Here is a 6000-nt window from a genome sequence, read left to right on the forward strand (position 1 = left end):
ATTGTATACATTTTTCCTCTAATCCATACCTGCCATATAAGACTGTCCCAGACAGGCATGCAAGGCAGTCATGACCCATCTCAAATAAACTGTGCACTGGGCTTTCTTTACGGGACATTTTGGACAGAAGACTATGAAACGGGATGTCTCCTCCATTGTCCTAGAAACGTTTTTGTTTTTTTTGTCCACTCCTTGCATTTATAGTTTATCTTCCTGAAAGAATTGAAGCTCAATGAGTTAACAAACTCTCCGACAAACACAGTTTGTTCTATGAATAGTGACTAGTTAATGCAGTATAAGAAGTTCAATGTTTGTCTCAGATTTTTCCCTTTTTTGCCCTAGTTAATATTCGTGGATGTCCTACAGCATCATGCCAACCTTGAAAAGAAAAGAATCATAGAACAAAAATACTAATTTGGACTTCAAATGAATTTAGACTCTCAACACTCATTGTCTTCAATGTCTTTCTATGCACATCTAGGCCAAGGCAATTCATTGTTACACACTGCAAATACTAATGCATTAATGATTGTATCTGTGCACTAAATATATATTTAAATCCATTTAACAAAAGTGTCAAAGATTTCAAAAATACATATGCATATACATCGTAAATTCAATGCTCCACATTAGTCATACACACATGATCAAGGCACTACGACTTAATTATAAAAATGACTGCACACAAAGTTACCACCATAGTACTAGGTAGCGTGCACAGCAGTTGCCACAGTACTTGGAGACATTCACAGCTATAGTCTTGAAAACACCAGAATGCCAGTAATAATAATAATAAAGGGTCCTGGAGTGGAATGTTTTACCCCTCTTAGTGTATCTACCCCCCCACCCCTTAGTTTACTTTATTCTCTATTTTCCCCTTTGTGTCTTACTCCTTGTGTGTCTCTTACTTTCCCCGTTGTGTGTTTTACTTTCCCTCAGCCTCTTTGGTTGTCTTCCTTCCTGTTATGTATTGGGGTTTATGCAGTCCACCTTCCGGTAGATGGCAGCATAGTGAAGTTATGCACTTGTTCTGTTGTGTTAGTCTCTCTTGTGTTATGTCATTATGTGTGTGTGTGTGTGTGGTTGATGCAATTAAGAAGAGAGCTGAGTGTTATTGGATCCAAGCCTTTTGATACTGTCCGCTCACTGATATCTCCTGCTAAACTACAAGACTACTCATTTGAACAAATACTGGCATTGTTAAAAAATCATTTAGCACCCACCCCATCGGAAACAGTGAGGCGTTTCCATTTCAATAGACGAAATCAGAAACCAGGTGAAAGCATTGCAGCATACATTGCAGACCTGCACAGGCTCTCTGAAAATTGCAATTCTGGTGCCAGCTTAGAATCCTTGTTAAGGGATAGGCCTGTGTGTGGGGTGCAAGATGAAGCACTGCATGATGAAGCACTGCATGATGAAGCACTGCAGAGGAGACTTCTTGCAAGACAGAATTTTCTTTTTTTATTGCGCAAGAGGAAGCGCTTGCAAATCAGGCTGCATATGTCCATTCAAAAGAGATACAATCCTCCTCCAGCAAAGATAACTCACCTGAAATAAATCTAGTGAAGAAGACTGATGTTAAATCAAAAGACTTTTCACCACGCACTTATGTCACAGGAACTTGTTATAGTTGTGGTGGAAAACACAGGCGTAATACATGTCGTTTTCGAAATGCAGTTTGCCACACATGTAAAAGTACAGGTCACATACAGACAGTTTGCCAAAGACAATCCAGTGGAATTCAAACCCAATATAAGAATGCGAATACAATACAAACCGCAGCCCACTCTGTTAATACTCCACATACCGTTTCAGATAGTGAAATGACTACAGGTGTTTACTCAAATGACTATGTGAATAAAGTGGAAAATTCGCCATCAGGACTGAAGGTTTACACTGAAATTATGCTGCAAGATGTTCCGTGCAAAATGGAAGTAGATTCTGGGTGCGCATTTTCTTTGATTTCAGAACATACATTTAAACTGTTATGGCCTCATAATTCTCCTTCAATAGTACCTTGTGATATTCATCTGGTGGACTACAACAAACAGGCTGTGAATGTTAAAGGGGCTTGTTTTATACCAGTAAAATATGGCAAATTTAGAGGACACTTACGTTTAATAAGTACTAAGGGACAAAGAGCAAGTTTGCTAGGTAGAAAGTGGTTTGAACCCTTAGGAATTTCATTAACTGAAGTAAATAATGTATCCACAGATATTCTACAGAATGTGATTGATAAATTTAGTGCAGTTTTTGAAGAAGGTCTTGGCATGTTTAAAGGCCCTCCTGTTTCTTTTGTATTAGATTTAACAGTACCCCCATTTCGGAAGAAGCCTCGCAGAATTGCATTAGCTCTCAGACCAAAAATAGATGCTGAGATTACATGTCTTGTGGAACAAGGTATACTTGAACCCATAACACACCCAAAGTGGTGTACACCCACAGTTCCGGTGATGAAACCAAATGGGGATGTCAGAATCTGTGCTGACTACAAATGTACAATCAACAAAGCATTGCAAGAGCATCCCTATCAAATTCCAGCTGTTAATCTAATTCTAACTACTTTGGCAAAAGGAAAAGTATTTGCCAAGTTGGATATGGCTCAAGCCTACCAGTAGTTACATGTGGATGATGAGGCTGCTGATGCACAAACGATAATAACACACAAAGGACCTATCCGAGCAAGACATTTGCAGTTTAGAGTTTCCATTGCTGCTGGCATATTCCAAAATTTAATGGAGGACCTCTTATCTGGACTTCCAGGTGTAGTGCTTTATTTTGATGACGTTCTTATTGGAGCAGATTCTAGACAATTAATGGCTGCACAGCTGCAACTTGTTTTACAACGTTTTCTTGATGCTGGTCTAAAACTTAAAAAAGAAAAGTGTTTTTAGTGTAAGCAGCATGGATTTCCTTGGTTACCGAGTTGACGCACAGGGTATTCATCCAACTGATTCTAAGGGTGAAGCTATCCATAGAGTTCCGGTTCCAACAAACAAACAAGAACTGCAAGCTTTCCTAGGGTTGCTTATTTTTTACCATTCTTTCCTGCCTGATAAAGCCACTGTTGCTGAACCTTTGCATCGTCTACTAGATAAAGATGCTCAATGGAAGTGGACTAACGTTCATACTACCGCTTTCAGCGCTGCTAAAAAACAGTTGTCTTCTCAGTGTACTTGTACATTATGATTTGGAGAAACCGCTCAACCTCACCTGCGATGCTACTCCGTATGGCATAGGGGCTGTATTGAGCCACACTTTGAGAAATGGGGTTGAGGTTCCTATTGCGTTTTATTCACGGACTTTATCTACTACAGAGAAGAATTACGCCCCAAATTGACTAGGAGGCTTTAGCTATTGTGTCCGGTGTAAAAATATTTTGTGACTATTTGTGTGGGCGGAGGTTTACTATTATAACAGATCATAAACCTTTACTGGGTCTGTTCACCAGCAATACTGCCACTCCTCAAATTATTTCACCACACATGCTCAGGTGGTCCCTTATGCTGAATGCCTATGATTGTGAGTTCAAGTATCATCCTGGCAAGGATATCACACATGCTGATGGATTAAGCTGATTACCTTTGCCTTCTCCTGACTTCCTTGTGCCTCCTATTTCTGAGGTCCTCATGTTGGAACCCATTCTAAACCCTCCGTTACATGCAAGTGACTGCTTGTATATCTGCCAAGGATCCTTTATTGTCCCGTGTGCTCAACTGGGTTTGGAGGGGGTGGCCAAAATCAAAAGTGGAAGACAAGTTCAAACCATTTGTAGTGCGCCAACATGAATTATCTGCTTAGAAAGGGTGCCTATTATGGGGAAACAGAGTGGTAAAATGGATGAAGTTATTGAAAAGTGGGTGAAGAACTGTGTACCATGTCAATCCACTCGTCATGCTCCACCTAAAGCCTCAGTACATCCTTAGGAAGTGACTAGGTCACCTTGGTCCCATTTACATATAGATTTTGCTGGTCCTTCTCATAGACACATGTTTTTTTTTAGTTGTTGAGTCCTTTTCAAAATGGTTAGACGTTGTTACATCTGCTACCTCAGTCAGAGTCATAAAAATTCTAAGGAGGCTGTTTGCTACACATGGGTTGCCAGATACAATTGTGTCTGATAATGGAACACAATTTACCTCATCAGAATTCCACATTTTCATGGCAAGGAATCTTTTCTGACATGTTACGATTGCACCATTTCACCCATCATCAAATGGTCAAGCTGAGTGTATGGTTCAGACTACCAAAGACTCATTAAAGAGAATTATTGAAGGAGATTGGAATCGTAGACTTGCAAATTTCCTTCTGCAACAACATGTGACACCATGCTCAAGCACTGGTAGTAGTTGTCAGGATCGGGACAGGGATCCAACACGCAGAGTACAAACAGGTGGTAGGTACGTATACCGGACCTTAGAATGGCCGGACTTAACGTAAGGAGTAAGTAGAGAATGGTCTAAGAACAAGCCGAGGTCGAGGGAACGAGAGGACAGGTAAGCGAGAGACAAGCCGAGTCAAAGGGTAACAGAGGTAAACAGGGTAGTACAAACAAGCCGGGTCAGAACCAACGAGACAACTAGAATACAAGAGCACTGAGTGACTAGACAGGCTAGAACCACGACAGGGCAATGAGCAGATGCCGAAAGCCTTACTTTATACCTTGATTCTAGAGGGTAATCACGCCCCCGACGAGTCCTGATTAGTGCTCGGGACTTGACTGACAGGTCGACCCGGGTTGGCGTCATGACGTTGACTACTGAGCGTCGCGTCATATAAGGAAGTGGATCCCTCGCGGTCGGCTTGTAAATGGCAGAGAGAACCGCGAGGAACGGAAGAAACAACCCCTCTGGGAGGATAAACGTCTAAGTCTCTCACCTCCTCTGAGGTAGAGACTACAGGTACCCTGACAGTACCCCCCCTCTCAGAAACGCCCACCGGGCGGAAGGAACCGGGACGAGATGGAAAACGGGAGTGAAAAGCCCTGCGGAGGCGAGGAGCATGTACATCCTCCTGAGGTACCCAAGTCCTCTCCTCAGGGCCATATCCCTTCCAGTCAATAAGATATTGTAACTTCCCCCGGGAGATTCGAGAATCGATGATGGAGTTGATTTCATACTCCTCCTGACCCTCAACCTGAACAGAGCGAGGAGGGGATATAGTGGAGGAAAATCTGTTACAGACTAACGGTTTCAGTAAGGAGACATGAAAGGAGTTAGGAATGCGTAAGGCAGCTGGAAGGGCTAGGCGATACGCAACTGGGTTAATTCGAGTCAGAACCCTGTAAGGACCAATGTAACGAGGAGCGAATTTCATAGAAGGAACCTTTAAACGAATGTTTCTTGTACTCAACCATACCCTATCACCTGGAACAAAAACCGGAGCCGCCCTTCTGTGCTTATCAGCGTGTTTCTTGAACAACATGGAATTATGTAGGAGAATTTGTCGAGTCTGATCCCACAACTTCCTCAAATTGGCAACATGAAGATCAACCGACGGTACCCCTTGGGAAGGAGAAACCGAGGGAAGAATGGAAGGATGAAAGCCATAATTCATGAAGAAGGGGCTGGAACGAGTAGAATCACAAACGAGATTATTGTGTGCAAACTCCGCCCAAGGAATCAAACCGACCCAATCGTCCTGGTGTTCAGAAACAAAACAACGCAAATATTGTTCAATCTTTTGATTTGTACGTTCAGCAGCTCCGTTAGACTGAGGGTGATAGGCAGAAGAAAAGTTCAATTTGATGCCTAGTTGAGAACAGAAGGGTCTCCAAAAACGTGAAACAAATTGGGAACCTCTATCGGAAACAATTTCGGAAGGTATCCCATGTAAGCGAAAAATCTCTCTCGCGAATATCTCCGCCAATTCAGGAGAAGTCGGGAGTTTAGTTAAGGGCACGAAATGAGCCATCTTAGTAAACCTATCAACCACCGTGAGGATCACAGTCTGTTTTTTAGAAACAGGCAAATCTACAATGAAGTCCATAGCCAAACA

The sequence above is a fragment of the Pelobates fuscus genome, chromosome 1 (assembly GCF_036172605.1).
Source record: "Pelobates fuscus isolate aPelFus1 chromosome 1, aPelFus1.pri, whole genome shotgun sequence".
Lineage (NCBI taxonomy): Eukaryota > Metazoa > Chordata > Amphibia > Anura > Pelobatidae > Pelobates > Pelobates fuscus.